This window comes from Hippopotamus amphibius, chromosome 5 (assembly GCF_030028045.1).
Source record: "Hippopotamus amphibius kiboko isolate mHipAmp2 chromosome 5, mHipAmp2.hap2, whole genome shotgun sequence".
NCBI lineage: Eukaryota > Metazoa > Chordata > Mammalia > Artiodactyla > Hippopotamidae > Hippopotamus > Hippopotamus amphibius.
This window is the reverse complement of record NC_080190.1, coordinates 12,687,747-12,707,050: the sequence shown is the minus strand read 5'-3', so window position 1 is coordinate 12,707,050 and position 19,304 is coordinate 12,687,747. Positions and strand designations below refer to the sequence as shown.

At 40.4% G+C, this 19,304-nt stretch overlaps 1 protein-coding gene across 9 annotated transcripts in view; it reads left to right on the top strand.

The window, feature by feature from the left end:
• Positions 1 to 6,591, top strand: part of SEC23IP (SEC23 interacting protein) — a 42,136-nt gene extending 35,545 nt beyond the window's left edge. For all 9 annotated transcript variants that reach the window (XM_057735026.1, XM_057735029.1, XM_057735025.1 and 6 more), the window contains one exon: positions 5,133 to 6,591. The gene's annotated coding sequence lies outside the window, so the exon portion shown is untranslated. The remainder of the gene's footprint in view (positions 1 to 5,132) is intronic.
• Positions 6,592 to 19,304: the final 12,713 nt, after the last annotated feature.

The window sequence follows — 19,304 nt, the reverse complement described above, 5'->3', positions numbered from 1 at the left end:
ATTTTATTCTAAGCATCATGGAAACATTGGGCGTTTTTAAGAAAAGTGACATGATTTGGTGTATACTTTAGAAAGATTGCTGTGGGCGCTGGGTGAAGGGTAGACTAGTGGGCAAGGATGGAGGGACAACAGTTAACAGGCTAGTGGTGACTCTGACTAGGGTTGTAGTGATAGGGATGATGAAAGAGGATAGGATTCAGGTCTAGTGGGGGTAGCGTCCAGGACTAACAGATGAGTTCACTGTGGGGGGTGCGGGAAAGAAGAGTTAAGGATGGCTCTTAGGGTTTTGATGCGAGCAACTGGGTGGTTGCTGGTACTTTTTCCTGGGAAGGCTTGTGGGGGGAGCAGATTTTTTGGGGGGTTGTGGGGAGTGGAGAGTCAGTAGGTGATGATGTTAGTCTCAAGAAAACTGAGATCTAAAGATAATAACTTTAGAATCATCAACACTTACTTGCTATTTGAAGCCAGAAACTGGATGAGATCACCTTAGGAGAGTGTTGGTGGAGAAGAGAAGAGGTCTGTGGGGGAGGAGGAGCCAGGGAAGTGAAAGAAAATCCTGGGGCTTGTGATGTCAGGGACGCTGAGAGAAGACTGCTTCAAGGAGAGAGCATCAGCCGTGTCAAATGCTGCTGAGGGGTCAAGTAAGAGGAGGACCAAGAATTGGCCATTGGCTTAAAGAGGATGTAGGACATCGCTGGTGACCTGAGCAAAGCTGCTTTCATATCATGGCAAAGGTACAGTGGGCTGAGGAGAGGTAAGGGGTCAGAGGAACGAGTATTGCTGTGAAGGGTGACAGAAATAGGATGGGGACGTTTATGATACTGAGGTGCGTTCGTTTGCTAACGACAGGGATTCAGTATTGAGGGAGAAGCTGGTATTGCCGGAGCTGAAGGGGGTGTTACTGGAGGAGATACTTGCAAAGTCAGTGGGGGATGGGGCCAGGGCAAAGCGAAGGGTTTAGCCTTAGAGAAGGAGCAGGGCCGCCTCTCCCGTGGGGCTGGAGGAAGGCCGAGAGTGAGGGCACAGTATGGGTAGTGGGTAAAGTTGGTGGTGGGCAGAGTGGGGTTCTCTGGCTTCCTCCCCCAAGTGTGTGAGAGTAAGGTCACGGTCAAGGGCTGTGGGAGACGTGAGGAGAGAGGGGAGCACGAAGAACACTCACGTCAGGGTTTGGGGAGAGGGAATTTACCAGCCAAGTGTGGTTGGATTGTATTGCAGGCTTGAATGCCCATGTGATATTTCGGTTGTAAATTGAAGTGCGTACAATTAGCACAATTGCCTGACTTTTCTGAGGCCATGTGCCGATGCGTGGGTGAGGTGCAGAGTAAGAGATAATTGGGTTTACTAGGGTTAGGGTTTTGCCAGGTGAGTAAGACAGGAAGAGAAAGACACGGGAGCTAAGGAGGGGGATGGAGAGTGACAAAAGCAAGAGGTCAGTGGAGATGAGGTCGCAGAATCACAGGAGTGAGGAGTTCCCCAGTGAGTGACCAGAGGTTGGGAAGGGAGGTGCAAAGCGAGGATCACTGAGGCAGCGCAGGGAGGTGTCACTGTGTCATGGGATCTGGGTGCCGTGGCCCTCTGCTAAACAAGTGCTCTGTGTGCTTCAGAAGCCATTAACAAAGTATAAAATGATAGCGCCTCAGGCAGAAACTTTAGAAAAATGTAGAGGAGAACAAGAAGCAGCAGGTCACCTATAATCTTGCTCACTAAAAGTGTTAGAAGTTAATTCTTCTAAGCTAAGTCTAGATGTATTTCATATTATTTGCTATTTTGTAGCCTGGTTTTTTCACTTACAAATATGTTGTGTAATTTTTGCACCTCAGCCTACAACGTGGGTGTGTGTGTATTTACCATTTTTATTTGTTTTTCTGAGTAGGTTATACATACAATTGGTTCAGCTTTTAAAACTGACAGCAGAGAAGAACTCCCTCTTATACCTCTTCCCCAGTGTCCGGCCTAGAGGCAACCAGTGGTCCAAGTTTTGTGTATCCTTTCAGACACCTGCTAACACACACACACACACACACACACACACACACACACTTTTCCTTTTACACACACACACACACACACACACACACACTTTTCCTTTTTGAAAAGACCAAAATAGACACTCTTGTTACATTTGTATCTTTGAGATTTTCCTATATCCACCCATCATCCATCCATCATTTGCTGATTACTTACTTAGTGAGTGCCAGGTTCTAGTGCCTAAGCCCTGGGGTTCACAGCAGTGGACCACACAGTCTCTGCTGTCAAGGATCTTCTTTCCTCTGGGGGAGGACAGACAGCAAATTAACACTGGAAGGGTGGGGAATGGTTAAAAATAGAGCAGCAGGATGAGGGGAAGAGGGAGTGCATTTGGGATGGGAACAAGTTGCTGTTGTGTATAAAATGGCAGGGGACATCCTCGAAGGTAGAATGTCATTTGAGTAAGTGGGCCAGGTGGATAGCTGGGGGAAGAAGATCACCTCAGGCAGAGAAAATATGTATCAGAACAAAAGAGCTGCCTCCTTTTTAGTGATTGTGTAGTATTCCATTGACTGTTACACCATAATTTGTTTAACCACCCCTTACTGATGGGCATATAGGTTATCTAATCTTTTACTACTATGAACAGTGCTTCAGAGATACATGATATTTAATAGTTGCATTGTATTTCATTTTATAGTTCTGTTTAATAAAATCCTTAATTTATCTACCATTGCTGTGTGTTTAGGTGATTTTCCAACTTTTCACTATTATAAATAATTCTGACGTGTAGTCATACATACTTTTTGCACATCTCTGACTGTTTGCTTGGCATAAATTCCTAGGAGTAGCATTGTTAGATCTAAGGATAGTCACATTTTAAGCAGGCTTTTGATCTATATTTATTGTAAAGTTGCATTTCAGAAAGGTTGCTGAGGTTTTGTAGCTGCCATCCATATAAGTGCTAGTTTTCCTGCACCCTTACCCACACTGGGTATTACTGTTTTTTAAAGTTGTGCTAATTTGATAGCTAGAAATTATTGTATCATTGTTTTATCTTGCATTTCTATTACTAGTGAAATTGAGCATGTTTAGTGCATTTAATTGGCCATTTCTTCTTTTGTCAATTGGCTGTTTTTGACCTTTGTGCATTTTTCTGGAGGTGTAGGGTCGGGTATTTTTGTTTCTTTTTGATTTATAATTATGATAGTTAAGGATATTAACCTTTTGTCATTGTAAATTTTTTTTCCAGTTTGCCACTTGCCTTTTATTTTTATGCTTTGGATTTTTTGGAGGTGGTGTAGGGAGCATGTTTTTAAAATATGTAGGTCAGTCTTTGAAGATTAATTACTATTTAGGGCTTCCCTGGTGGCACAGTGGTTAAGAATCCGCCTGCCAATGCAGGGGACACGGGTTCAATCCCTGGTCTGTTAAGATCCCATATGCCGAGGAGCAACTAAGCCCCTGTGCCACAGCTACTGAAGCCCGTGTGCCTAGAGTCCATGCTCTGCAGCAAGAGAAGCCACCACAATGAGAAGCCCACACACTGCAGTGAAGAGTAGCCCCCACTCGCCACAACTAGGGAAAGCCCGTGTGCAGCAACGAAGACCCAACGCAGCCAATAAATAAATAAATTTTTAAAAAAGATTATTATTTAGATAATTACATTTATTTTTTTTTTTAGTTCTTATGTGGTTTTGTTTTTTCATCTGACTTTATAGGTTAGAAGGATATGGTATAGAGAGGGTTTTAACTTTTTTCTTAAATAGTTAATCTTTTTTGCCTGTGCCACATATTGAATAGTGTACCCTTTTGTCATTGGCTTTATGTTTTTATCATGTGCTATTGTTTGACATTTTTTTTAATCATATGCCCAATATTTGTTTTCTAGGCTTTCTGACATCTCTTCTATTGAGTTATTTTATCTGCCTACCATATTTCACTGATTTCAAGTTATATATTTTCCATATTTTAGCATCTTTAAATTTGGAATGCATTAAAAATCAGCTGTTGCCTTAATGGAAGCTGAGTTCTCCCTGAGAAGGTTTGAGTTTTCTTCTGCCAGTCACTGGGCGACACTACCAGTCTGCATCTGGTGAAGCTGATTTCTCTGCTTAAGGTTTTCTTGGCCTTTGCTGGTAGTGTGCACTCAGGCCACAAAATTTGCAGGCAGGTAGGGGTGGAGGTACCAGTTCAAATATCAAGGAATTATTTCCACCTTTTCTCTTTGTCAAGGAAGTGGTGTGTAGACTTCTTTGCCTTCTTTTCTGGAGGAAGCATTGTTTTTTTATGGGTTTTTGTTTGTTTGTTTGTTTACCCCTCATTGAGGCTGTTGGCATTTGCTGTCCCCACTTTTTGTGAGGGTCTCTGTCTTTTAGATTCCATACCCTGGGCATCTTTTCTTTGCATAGCAGGTAAAACAATGTTGCATCTTACAGTCAATGCTATCTTAGATTCAGTGCAAGTTTTTACTATCTGGTGGTGCAAGTTCTTAGTATACTATATTCTTGGCTATTGTTCCAAATGAATTTTGAAATGATTTAAGTTCCCCTGACATTCTCTGCACAAAACAAAGCAAAACAAACAAAACGCAAACAATAGTCCTAAGATAATGATACATCTGAAAAATTAAGAACCTTTCATTTCACATGATTTGTTCACTGTAATTGTTTTGTTTCTTCTTATACATGGTTGTAAAACTTGGGCAGGAACTTAGTTCCTAATACTATACTGTTACTATAAAATAACTAATTTAGAATATTAACAGTCCTCCTATACATGGTTCATTCAAGCATAGACACTTTTGCTGAAGAATTTGTTTTTGCCCTTTAACCCTTTTTAGAATTGTTCTTTAAAAAGCCTCAGAGTAACCCGACAGATAATTTACATTTTGTCTTTTATTTTCTATACTCATTTTGTTAGGAAGGTTATCAGGCTAGTTTCCTCACTAAACACCCCCGATGCCCTCTCGTCCTTCCAGAAGGTCTGTCTGAGGCCTTGTGCTTACAGGCTGTGTTCCTCAGACGCAGTTTGCAGGGTTTGTTTGGCAGTTCACAGTGCTTTTACTTCAGAAAGGAACAACAATGCCTAATTGTGTTGTTACTCTGTTTGTAAAGTTGTCCAAGGATTCTTTTTTTCTATTAAAGACTTTCTTGTCTTTACAGAAAGTTGGAGTATATATTACATTGCTGAGAAAATCCTTGAAGGACATCCCCAGTCTGCTCCTGTGACGGATGACGGAAAAGTGATTCATCGATAGTTACTTTGCTGTAATTGTCAGATGTAGGGGTTCATTTAAAAGAAAGCATACAGAACAAAAAGCCAATGAAATAAATCAATACACATTTGGACTGTATAGATGAGAAAAATAAATTATTAAAATGATACGGTTAAAACCTCCTCAGATCAGTTTAGTTGTACAGTTGTCAAAGTAATATGTGATATCAATGAAGAAATATTTGTAGCATGCAGACGGTTGTTTCTGTTTCTTAAAAAACTATTGTCAGTGAGCTGTTAAACTTGCATTTTTTTTTATTCATGTAGTATGTTCTATGGACTTCTTGAGAAACTATAATAATACAGTTTTTAAAAAATTTATGTTTACTTCAATGTGAATTATAGTTCTGAGCTGCTTTAATGTGGGGTCATTTGTATTTGTTAAGCAGAAGTAACCAAGATCACTTCTGTTCCAAGCTGAACTGCGGTCTTTATGAAGCCTTCCAGGCTCACTTCACAGAAGTCCTGTGAAGTGCTCTCCCAGCATCATTTCCGCTAGCAGCAGGGAACAAACAAGTTTTTCCATTTTGTCATCTAAGGTAGCTGTGCAGTCTCCTCATTGCTAAAGTTCCAATCAGTATGAGAACCACGGTAGAATATTTTTGGATTTTGGTTTCTTTGCTTTGTATTACTTTCACTTATACCAAAGTATTTGAAAGTATGAACTGTATTGGCTTTTAGACTATAACTCTATTTCATGAAAAGACGGTTCTGTGATATTTTACTGTAACTTCAAATTATCTAAATATTTTCCTAATACTACATGGGAATGATGATTTTCTTTTGTTATGCAGTAGGAACATTTTACACTGTTTACATAGTTCTCATGGAACATAGAATTTTTTGAAAGCCGCATATGATACACATTTTTTGTGTATATATTCTAATTAGTGTGAATAAAACAGTAACATCAATGCATTTTTTAAAGCAGAAAACTTCTGTATTTTTCTTGTCTTCCTTAAAAGTATTCCTCTGAGTTCAGTGTTCATTTACTTTTCATTGTGAACACCTGCTCTATAGTTAATACATAACTATAGCATTTTCTCCTGATAACAGAGTTAGGACAGTAGAGTTTTTGAGTTGCAGTTGACCCCAGACAGCATATATTCCAACCACCTCATTCTGCAGTCGAGGACACAACACTAAATGCCTTTCTCAGGCTGCTGGGGGGCAGATCTGAGCTGGAATACGGTTTCACTGACTCCTTTTTGGCCTTCATTTCGCTACACCAGTGCTATTACTTTTTGCTTAATTTCCTCTTAACTTCCCAAAACTCATGAAATAAAGAAAAATAAGGGTTATTTATGTATATTTTAATAAAATCCAGTTTGATTTTTCAACTTACAACTAGTTTTGTCTGTGTTGTTCAGCCTGTGTCTTCTGGATATTGGACAGGCGAAGAAACACTTGAACCAGTGTCCATGGTAGAAATGTGTACCCGCTCAGTTTTAGGAATCTTGTGATTTTAACACTTGAGAAAACATAAAATCGAATTTTTGGGTGGTGACTCTGCTTGTGGACATATATTCCTCTTCAGTTGCTTAAAAACAAACAAACAAACCCAAAGCCAAAATAGTAATAAGGTCTGAGGGCAGAGTCTGTATTTATTAGTGTATTGTACATGGTTGTAACCACCACGCCTAGCACACAGTCTTGTCACAAAGTAAGGCACGTTCCAAATATTTGTTGAATAAAACAATTTTAAAAATCAGAAATATAATTAAATACTTAGAGACCTTAGAATGACCTTTCAGGTCAGTAGTTTGCAAACGTTTAAAAAGTAGCCGAACACTTTTCAAATTCCAGTATGAAAACTGGATGAGAGCATAGCTGCCGAGTACAGTTTGACCTCCTTTCCCCACAGCAGCTCATTCCCTCCTAGAAACCTCTCACCCAGCCCTGATCTGGATTAATGCCCTCGTTTTCCTCAAATGAGGAAAGTCAAGTCGCTAGTTATTCTGAAATTGTTTCCTATGCAAAGAGTTTAGGACTAAAGTTAAAAAGCATCAATGTGTGAAGTTGAAGGTCGAGGAAGCATCATAAAATCAATGAGGACAACTTAGGCCTGGTTCGTTAACATGGCCCTAACAAGAGGAAACTACTTTCCAAGTCTGATGGGCCTGTGTGTTTTGTGAATCCACCAGATGAGGATTTTTCTCAAAACCAGAGTATGATTATAGTAAAAGAACTTCACAGATTATATTGATTTTTGGGGTAAGTATGTTATTGGAAAGGTGTGCTCTACATAGACCCTTGAAAATGAGGACATTAGAGCATAGATACCACTAACCTGGCAGAGAGGATCATATATTTGAAATAGGAACTCAGAACATTGTGAATAAAGTGCTGGAGGTCAGGACTGTCCTGGAAATCCCAGGGTGGTTGATCTTGGTATTTATATTACCGTTGTTTAGGTTTTTATGACTTGAGGCACCTTAACCACCTTAGTGTGAGCCTTAGCGTTTACTGAGCAACGTTGTGGTGGTGACTTGTTTCCCATCTAGATTTTGCCATCTGGGAAGAGGGTGAATTGAGCTGCAGGCCGTGAATGTTCTGGTTTTCCTCCAAGTTAATAGCGCTTATAGTAACAACAATTTGGCACCGGTTAGGATGGGTTAGTTCCCCAGGGCGGGTCCTCTACAGCTGGTTGATAGAATTCAGTTCCTTTATGAGCTGAGGTGCTGACATGGCATTCCTGTTGTTGTCCATCTCCCTGCAAAGCACTGGATGGCCTGTCAGTTGACTTGTCTCCTTGATATTTGTGTAAGACTTCCAACAGGTTATCAGTCTTGTCCTGGTATTTCACCTCTAAAGTGAACTTAACCAAAAACTTGGCAGCACGTTAAAGATTCTCATTAAAATTGTTTTAAAGACAACATTTCTTGTGATGCCTTTTCTTTTTGCTAAAGTCACTTAGTAGCATTCACTCTTTTGAAAGGAGCACAGGTTGGAATATTGGGAAGTGCTTACTACCAACTAAGAGGCGTTCCTTTCCTGTGCCTCTCAAAGCCTGTGTCCAGCTGTATCTCTGAGACTCGTTTGCTTCTCTTTCCAAGGTATATTTATTAGTCAGGTGTTGCAAAGCTGTTTTGGAGAGCACTTCTGACTCCTAGAGAAACTTCAGGTGAACGAGGCTGTGGTAGTTCTCTGAATGTTACTTCCTGGAATAGAGCTGGGGAGGGGGATGCGTGTTTTTGGGGTGTCAACTGTGTTTCAGGCTCTGTGCAAGCTCTTTCACATAATCTTTACAGAAGCCCCACAGAGGTAGGTTTATTCTCCCCATTTTACAGATGAGAGAACCGAGGCTGGTAGAAATTAGCCATCTTGCCAGGGCCATGCAATTAATGGCAGGGGAGAATAAAGTGCGCTTAAGCCTCAAAAATAAAGGGAAACGTCTGTTGTAGAAAGAAACTTGCGAATCAACTGTCTGCCTCTTTCGGGGAACACCTAGGCAGTCACAACACTATTCCGCCCCCCCCTTTTTTTCACAAGAAAAACTATTTTCAAAATGATACCTTTGAAAGAAAAGGATAAATTTTAGGGGATGTGGATTATAATTTGCTTTGTTGTTTTTGCTTGAAGTGCTTTTTTTTTTTTATGTGGGTAAAACCTTGTGTTAATGAAAAGTCCCCAATATTGGTCTAAACAGGATCTAGATGTTTGCATAACTACCCTTTGAACTGAAAAGGGAGGAATAAATGCAAAGATGGTCTTTTGTCCTTAAAAAAGAGTGAAGTGTCCTAGCCTGTGTGCCCACTTGAGTGTCTCGGTGATCGCCCCCAGGTTTTATTGTTTCCCTGGGGTTGGTTCTCCATTCTCACTGCCATCACCCTGGCTTTCCTTAAGCCCAGGCAGCTGAGACACTGTCCTGACTCTGCAGTCCATCTCGAATCCTCTGCCCTCCCGGCTCGTCCTCAGAAGATGTCCCCAGCTGCCCCGTACCTGTGGGGGTTTTTCCCCGTCCTCCCTGCTCTGCTTGCTCAGCCTCTCTCCAGCCTTGCCTGCGGCTCCCTCTGTATGAACCAAGCTGGTCATGCATTCTGATTTTGCTCTTCCTTTTTCGTCCTTTGCCTGCCATCGCAGGAGACCAGAGCTTCGGGCTCCCACCTTCTCTGCAGAGCCTCCGCCCTCCAGAAATCCTGAGTGGGGCAGCTTCCCCTGAACCAGTGCTGCTCAGTGATGTTCAATTGACGTTCATTCTACTCCGGTTTGGTCTCAGGTGTCTTAACTCAAAAAGCACCGTTCAACAGGGGAAAATGACTAACACAGGATTCTCTGGCCTCAAAGGACATCGACGAAGGGAGGCAAACCCGGAAGGCACAGAAACGCGAATAAGAACCCCTTTCCCCTCCTCTTCCCTGACGCCGGCAGCCTCTGCCACGCTGCACTCCTCCCCAAACACAGCGGGAACATGGGAGAGTTTCTCACAGTTACATCTGGACCCTCGTGGACATCCATCAGGTAAGAGGAAGGCACGTGCGTGAACAGATTCAGCAAGCAGCTGGCGAGGGAGTGAGATGCCCGTTTCTAAACATGCAGTTGTCTGGCGAGGTGTCCTTTTTATTTTTTATTTTTATTTATTTACTTAAAAATAAATTTATTTTTTTGGCTGCGTTGGGTCTTCGTTGCTGCACGTGGCTTTTCCTAGTTGCGGTGAGCAGGAGCTACTCTTCATAGTGATGCGTGGGCTTCTTATTGCGGTGGCTTCTCTTGTTGCAGAGCACGGGCTCCAGGCCCACGGGCTTCAGTAGTTGCAGCATGTGGGCTCAGTAATTGTGGCACGTGGGCTCTAGAGTGCAAGCTGAGTAGTTGTGGTGTACGGGCTTAGCTGCTCTGCAGCATGTGGGATCTTCCCGGCCCAGGGCTCGAACCCATGGCCCCTGCATTGGCAGGCGGATTCTTAACCACTGTGCCACCAGGGAAGTCCCGAGGTGTCCTTTTTAGCCTGGAAGTTAACATTCACATTAAGGATCTGGATTTAATGAGTTTTGTTCCTCTGAATAAAAAAGAACAAAGCTTTCCCTGTGGAAAGATACATATAAAATCCCCCCTCTCCCCCCCACCAGGTATCAACTTGTGTCAAAATACTTAGTTTCTTTAAATAATACCCATGATAGCTTTTACTAGATCGGCATTCAGAAATCCTTAATTTGCCAGCTTTGAAGTGTAGCTTTTCTGTCACTAGAAGTTCTCATTAGCACTTCTTTAGGCCACTTGGGTCATGTGTGTGAGAGGGAGAGATTTTGTTATTCAGCATTCGGGTAGGCAACTCTTCAGTCTTATAGTGGAAACCAGTTGTAACAGGAAGTTACCTTTTTTTTTGAGACTACACCTCATATCTTTTAACTCAAATACCTTTCCTCTAACTTCTTTCAAAATTTATTTTCTGGTGCCACTCTTTATTTTCCATCAAATTTCAGAATCAAGCCCTTGACGTCTGCACATTTTTTCTCTTTCCCAAATCAGTTTTGTCAACACCTGAATCTAGTAGGGCTGTGGTCTTCAGATGACTGTATATGATTACCTCCCTCTCTCATGACTTCTTATTGCTGGGGGCTTGTGGAGTTTCATTCTCTATAAAATGACAGTATTTTACCAACTGAAAATTATAGTTTACCTCGACTGTTGTCAAATCTGATGAGTTTTGAATGGGTGAGTGTGAATCTCAGCCTCCTCGAGAAGAGGTATGTAAAGATGAAGGTTTCTGAATCCTTGGGTGTCTCCAGTTGAACAGGTGCTGCTTGTCTGCAGAGAATTAAATCCAGTCTGCCAGCTGGATTGTAGACTCATGTCCATCCACCACTTTCTTTGGAGCTGGAAGAGGAACATCAAGTCTACTCTTGGCATATCTTAAAATTCCAGAAAGAACTTTCTTGAATTGTAAGACTGATCGTGTGCAGTAAACTGGAACTAAATTCCCATTTGCCTGGCCCCAAAGGGAAATGAATATTTAAAGAAGCTTTCATTTTTTGGATGCTGTTTGGTTTTGCACAGTTCAGATCCCAACCAACTTTAAAGTGGTCAGTTTTTATTTTTATTTTATTTTACTTTGCTTTTGAGTTTTATTTTGTTTCATTTTGACTAAAAGTGGCACATCTAAAGAAAAGTCACAGTTTTTCCTAAGGCAAATTTAGAATGGCAAAGTAGAGAAAAAAAGATCAATTTTTCTTAAAATTGCTTTAAGGTAAAAAATATTTTGCGAAAATGGAGGTGTATGTGCTTTAATTTCTGTAACCAATGTGTGTGTTAACAGGCTATGTAGCTAAAGTTTTCACTTCACATTAATCAACTTCACAGTTTTAATTTTTGTGTCTAGAATTAAGTCTCCCACCCTGCTTAGCTATGAAAGAAATTGCTTGACAGATTTTCTTTGATGGACTTTTAGCAACTTAAAAAATATGAAAAGGATACAAACAGATAATTCACTAAAACGGAACAAAACAAGCTAGTACACTTGAAATAAAATGTTCATCCTCCTGACATCTCAAAAATACAGATTAAAATGTAAAAGGAGGAACTTTTTTTTTTAATTGTTCATACTGACAAATGAAAAAAACAAAAACAAAAAAGAATGGGCCCACAGCCTCATACATTGCTAGTAGGAACATCTGTTACTAGTTCTTTTCTGGAAGACAATTTGGTGTAATATGTATGAGGAGCCTTAAAATGGTCTGTAACTTTTAACCCAGTAATTTCACTTTGAGAAAGTCTTAAAAAAAAAATGGACAAAGATTTACATACACTGGATCGTTCATCATGGGGGAGTTACAGAGTGAAAATCTGGAAACGAATGTTCAGTGTTAAAATTAAAGGGTCAGTTTGGGAAGAAGTTGGTGGAGAAGAGGGAGGAAGACTTGGAATTTCACAAATTTCTGTTCTTGGCCACAAGGAGTCTTACCGGACAGTGAGAGCCCGTGGACAGGTCAATGTAAATCTACGTATTTCTATAATCATGAAAACAGCGCAGTTGCATCGCTGTCAGTGGAAGCCTGGCAGCTCTGTCTGTACAAGGTCGGCTCATCAGACAGAGGCAGTGCCCTAGTACAGATGCCACTGCAGGGGAAGGGTGGCCACTTGTATATAAACAGCCCAGTCTGGGAGAACAGTGGATGTGTATAGCTTGAACTATGGCTGGAATTGGGGGCTTAAGAATCCTTCTAACCTGTCCCCAGCAATCTGAAGATTAAAGAGGGAGCTCACAGTTGCAGATAATGGCAAAGTCAGTGTTGGAGTTTCAGCCCCCTGTGCCCAAGCCCATTTGTGTACACCTTGAATCCCAAAAGGAATAACAGCTTCATACAGCACTCTGATGTTTGCGGCATAGGAATGGCACAGGCCCATTTTACAGACAAGGAAACAGAGGTCAGAAACATGGAGTGACTTGTGCAAAGCAAGATTACATAATAAATAACCAGTGAAACTGGTCAGAGTAGAGGAAGCAGCATTACAAAAATGAGATGCAAATTCAAGCTTTTACTTTTTCTCCAACATTTGGACAAAGTCTTTAAGCCTGTTGATCAAGATTCTTTTTTTTTTTTTTGGCCGCACTTCAAGGCATGCAGAAATGGATTGAACCCGTGCCCCCTGCAGTGGAAGCGCAGAGTCTTACCCACCGAACCACCAGGAATGTCCCAAGATTCTTTTTTTTCCCAGTGGATTTGGAAGGGAGAGGAGTGTGTTATCATCTAAAAAAATTATCCTGTACTTCATATGTGGATGTGTCTTCCACAACATTCTTACCTTGTCTTTTTCTGCCTCATGTAACTGTTGATAAGGTACCACCAGGGGCCTGGGACAGCTGTTTCTTCACTCTAGTGGTCTGTGAAAACATCTTGTTTCTCTCTCTCTATTGGCTGATACTACCTACCTGTCCAACACTCCTGCTTTGGTGCTTCGTCAGGGTCCCATGTTTGTCCCACCTGAGGGAACAGGTGCGTGGCGATGATGGATATTTTTTCTGATGTAAAATACAGATCTTTTAACTTTATAAGCTTGAGTCAGATCCACAACAACTTTAAGAGCATCTTTAGTAGTTACTGATTATTCCTTTTATTGAATCTCACTTTCCTCTTGGCAGAAGGCTTTCATGAACTTTTTTGCGTTTGACCTTCACACTAATTAAGGGAGGAGGGTAGGACAGGGATGAGCATCTCCATCTTTATAGATGAGAGATTCCCAGAGGTGCTGTGACTTGTCCAAAGTGACTCAGAGGAGTGAACGGCTAAGCTGGGAGTTGTACTCAAGTCTTCTCCCTCAAAGTCCAGTCCTCTTTTTGTGGCACCATGTTGCTTCTGTGTGGAAATACATTATTTATCAATATAGGTAACTCTGGCAGGCCTTAAAATGTATGCATATGAAATAGCTCTTGGCATTGTGTTGGATTAGAAAATTTGGAAAATGCAGACAAGCACAAATGAGAAAACAACAATCACACATATTCCATCCTCACCATTTTGCAGTTTTCCTTAATAAAAATGGGATCACATTATAATATTTGGAACTTGCTTTTTTCATTTACTATTCCTTGAATTTTTTCCTATGTTATGAAAACAATCTTCTATAAAATCAAATCAGTTTTTACTTAATCACCTATTTTTTTATTGTTTCCAATTTTCCAAATATGTATGTACGTGTGTGTGTGTGTGTGTGTGTGTGTGTGTGTGTGTGTGTGTGTGGATAGAAAGATACATCAGATAGCTCAATCTTTTGATGAACCTCCTTGCAGAGAAAGCTTTGTGAACATTTGAATTAGGTTTTAAATTTAATCACTGAACAGGTATAAGATTTCTCTGAGGTCAAATGAAATAGGAAGTTGCTAAGAAAATAAGACTTTCTGCACTTGATTTTATCTGAGTCTTTGTATAACCTCTTTGCAGGCTCAAAATCACCCTCAAGATTCTGTTCCCTAAATGGTAGTGTTGGTATCGCTCCAAGCTGTACGTTTCAAGTAGATTTAACTCTCAGTCACTTAGCTATCTAGTAAAGTGGTTTTTCTATTTTTCAGCCAAAAATTAATTCTGCTAAAAAACAAAATAAAAAAAATGAAACAGACAGTTATGGGAAATGTGAATTCTAGAAGGCATTCCTCTGTTAGAACACTTGGCTTGTGAGTGTGTGTGTGTGTGTGTGTGTGTGTGTGTGTGTGTGTCTGAACCACAAACTGGTTTGATCCGTGGATGCCATGGAAGTGTGGCATGCACATATGGTCATGTGAACCTGGTGATCCAGTGTCTGAACCTTTCTGAATCTTCTGGAAAGGCTCCCTAATTCAGGAAGTTTTGAGTTATCTTGTTTATGCTGTGTATATGACTTGAATTGCATTCACTTATTTTCATTCGGGGCATATGTCTTACTTTAGAACTTGATCTGACTTATGTAGCCAGTGTTATCAATATTTTAAATTCCTTTGGTAGTATCTGTGGCATTTCACTTATTTACTCTTATTTAAAAATGAAATTTGCCCTTGAACATAAAACTTTAATTCCAGGAAATATAATTATGGGCTTTAAGGTATTATTTCCTCACAAATCTGTTCAGGCTCTCTAATTACCTTCCAGAAGCTCTTAAATCCAAATTATGTGTATGAGGGGAAGAGGGGGAGCAGAACAGACCATCCAATATTGCCTCTTGCCAAGCAATCTTATCTTCCAGAATGTTCTTGTACCTTTTTGGGTTTTTTCCCCCACCCAATTTTTAGTACCCAACTCATCATATTTTTCAGTTGCAATGCCATGAGGGAGATTTCCACTTTCAGTAATGGTGGACTAGCTTATTGTACACCAGCCCTCCCATTAAAAACAACTAGAAAATATATGGAAAAAATGTTTGAAGGTAGCAGAGACCTACCAAAGAAGCAAGGACTTGAGGGACCAAGATCCCAGAGAGAAGCGAAGGCTGACATTTGGTGCTGCTTCTTGCCTCAAGGTAATTGCCAAAGCAGAAAGCACCAACCGAGATATTACTATGGTGAACACTTCTGGAATTCTTATGACTGAGGAGGCAACAATTATAGTTTAAGGTGTACCAGGGATGAGGGATTCTGATAAATACCTCCAGGATTTCAGCTGGGACTTCTAACAGTCTATTCCTTCAGAGAGGATGAACCAGAAGTAGAGCAGCCCTCACAAAGACGGAAGCCCAGATTTAAATCAGCAAGATGATCTACCCCTCTCCAAACTGCCTGCAAGAAGCAAAATACATTTTTGGGGGGAGGAAGATAACATCACTGAGAGCTTCAAATTTTCTGTATAATTTTTCATACATAATGACAAGTATATATGACTGAAAACAAAAACAAAAAAAGGTAAAGATAGACCTATAGTAGATCCAGGCATTGGAGTTATTAGACATAGACTTAAAATAATGGTGATATTGTCAAGAAATTAGATGACAATTTGGAGACTTCTTTTAAAGAACTGGCGATATAAAAAAAACCTGAATGGAAATTTTGGAACTCAGTGATATAATAATGGAAAATAAGAATTCAGTAGTGGGTTTCACACCAGATAAGACATAGTTGAAGAGAGGAATAGTGGATTGGAAGGTAGGTCAGAAAGAAATAAACTGAAGCTCACAGAGGAAAAGGATGGAAAACAGGAAAGAGTATAAGAGATAAGTGGAATATGATGGAAGATCTCAATATGTGTAATTGGAGTCTTTGAAGGCAAGGAAGACAGAGAATAGGGCAGAAGCAATATTTGAAGAGATGATGAGGGTTTCCCAAAACTGACGAATGGTTTCAATAAACACTATTAACCCTTGGCTGGATAAATACAAAGAAAACCACACACTAAGGCACATTGTGGTAAAACGCCAGGTGGCTTAAAATCACTGCTTAAGTCACTACCTGATAGGAATGTCTTCACCTCAATGGGCAGCACCTTGGCTATGAATTTCCACAATTGCTTCTGTAGCTTTGCCTTTAAATTCTTACCAGACACATCTCTCTTTGGGGGACCATTTTCAAAGGACCAGCTTTTGCCCTTAGTAAGGTTGCTGTGCACCCAGAGCTGGAGTTCTCCTCTTGATGCACTTTTGCCTATAATTCCAGGGGAGAAACACTCAGTGCCTAGTATGCCCTGCCAGGTCTCTCACTGAGGGGCTAGAAACAGATTCCCTTTTTTTTTTTTTTGGCCATGCTGTGCAGCCTGTGGGATCTTAGTTCTCCACCCAGGGATCAAACTCGGGCCCTTGGCAGTGAAAGCATGGAGTCCTAACCACTGGACCGCCAGGGAATTCCCAAATTGCCTATTTTTATTCCACCACTTACTCATCATGTAATCTCACTCCTTGAAGCTTTACAACCCTAAAATGTACAGTAAAGATGATAACGATTACACTTTTTAGGGTTGTTGTAAAAGTTAGATGAGCTCGTGGATGTAAAGTGTTTGACATACAGGAATTAATGAATGAGTTTATTTTTAAATCTCCTTGACCCAGGTCTTAGCCTGATTGGCAGCCATGTATTCCTTCCTTAGTAATAGCTGAGGCTACTTCAAATTTTTGTGCCTGGCTTGCCTCAGCGGAAACTAACATGAAAGGAGAGGAGGTGGTGTACATTTCATATCAGAGGAGAGAGCTTAAATATTAATCTCCTTAAGTATGTACAAGAGTTAGTGAACTTCACCCTTCAAAGGAAGAAGTGAACATTAAAGTTAGAAAAGTTTCTGAAGAACCAGAGAAATCAGATCCTGATGGGATCAAATAAACCACCTGGATTGGTTAAAGGATTTTTTTCTTATAGTAAAGATTGCTACTCTTACTACCCTGACCCAATTTAAATGTGGTTCCTATTTTTGCCTTAAAAAAAAAATCAATGCCTAAAATGCACCATTTTCTCTATCATAAAATTCTTTAATAACAATTGTATTAATTGACTCATATTCCTGATTCAACTGCCTTCTGACTACTGTTAAATTCTTGGTTAATGCATTTTAAATATATTCATAAGAATTCATACATTTCCTATAATTTTTCACATATACATACACTAGGTATTTTACTGCAATATATTATTTTATTTTCATTGTGTTCATTCTTCTTAGGTAAATACATATCTATACAAATCAAACTGTAATTTTAACTACTTTACAGAAGATTGATGAAAATAAATCTCACCAATCAAGAATAAATCTCACCAATCAAGTTAAATCTCACCAATCAAGAATAAATCTCACTCAAAGATTAATTCCAGCCACTATTAGCATCAACCTGTCTGATATTTTGCTCTCCTTGTTACCACTGAGGAACATTCAGAAGAAAGAAGAGAAATAACCAAATCTCCCTCCATTGTGCACTGACTGGGAGAAGCTGTCACCATGTGGAATCTCATCTGATCCTCACAACAACCTGGGGAAGCCTTTACTTCGGGCCCAGGGCATCATTTATTTTTTATTTTCTTTTCACTAGGCAGAAATTTCATTTTAATATGAATATAAAATTATACAGAGATAATACTGGGTGTTTTAGTCTGTTTGGGCTGCTGTATAACTACCATAGGCTGGGTGGATTATAAAGAGCAGAAATTTATTTCTCACACTTCTGGAGGCTGGGAAGTCCAAGATCAAGGTGTCAGTAGATTCAGTGTCTGGTGAGAGCCTTCCTCCTGATTTATATCAATAGATGGCCATCTTCTCACTGTGTCCTCACACATCAGAAGGGCTGAGGGAGCTCCCTGGGGTCTCCTTTATAAGGGTGCTCATCCCTTTCGTGAGGTCTCCACTCTCGTGACCTATTCATCTTCCAAAGGCTCCACCTCCTAATACCATCTCATTGAGGGTTAGGATTTCAACATATGGATTTAGGGGGAACATTTATGTTCAGTCCCTTGCACCAGGTAAAAAGTGAATTTTTCATTCTATCCCCTTGTGCCAATCCATCTCTTATTTATATTTCTTCAGTGGATATTTGCAATGCTTCCCCAATATTTTGTAGTGTTTGTTGTTGCTGTGGATGGGATAGGTGGGTTTTGTTGGTTTTGTTTTTTAATATTTATTTATTTATTTACTTGGTTGCACTGGGTCTTAGTTGAGGCAGGCTGGCTCCTTTAGTTGTGGGTCGTGGGCTCCTTAGTTGCTGCTTGAGGGCTCCTTAGTTGCAGCATGTGAACTCTTAGTTGCAGCATGCATGTGGGATCTAGTTCCCTGACCAGGGATTGAACCTGGGCCCCCTGCATTGGGAACTCGGAGTCTTAACCACTGCGCCACCAGGGAAATCCCATGGATGGGATAGTTTTTAAAAAAGAATTTCAAGTTGGATATTGTTAGTACATGGGAAAGTGTTGATTATTTTTCATTTATCTCATGTCCATCTCCTAACTCCTCACTCTTGTTAGTGCTAATAGTTTTCTTTTTATTTTTTTATTTATTGGCTTTGCTGGGTCTTCATTGCTGCACGCATGCTTTCTCTAGTTATGGCGAGTGGGGGCTACTTTTTATTGCAGTGCTTGGGCTTCTCACTGCTGTGGTTTCTCTTGTTGCGGAGCACGGGCTCTAGGTGCAAGGTCTTCAGTAATTGTGGCACACGGGCTTAGTTGCTCCATGGCGTGTGGGAATCTTCCCAGACCAGGGATTGAACCTGTGTCCCCTGCATTGGCGGGTGGATTCTTAACCACTGAGCCACCAGGGAAGTCCGTGCTAATAGTTTTCAGCTGTTTTTCTTTTGGATTTACAGAACATCAGTTTCCTCATCTGCAACATGCAGATAGGGTTGACCTTGCAGAGCTTTAATAGGGATTAAATGAGATAAGGAAGTCGAGCTTAGTGCCCTGCTCAGTGGGGGCTTGATTAATATTAACTTGAAGTCTCACTACTGTCAAAGATCTTCTCTGTACGACTCCCTTCTCTGATTGTGGAGAAAGGGATCATGGAGAAATGATTTGATCAGAAAAAGCTCTGCTTACAGCTGCTGATACAGAAAGACTGACATCAATCAAGGGGCTGCTGATAGTTTATTTTCTTTACCCTTTAAATTTTTTGAAAATTGTGGTTAAATTCACATAACATGAAACTTACCATCTTAACCATTTTTAAGTATAGTATTGTCTCATGAAGTACATTCAC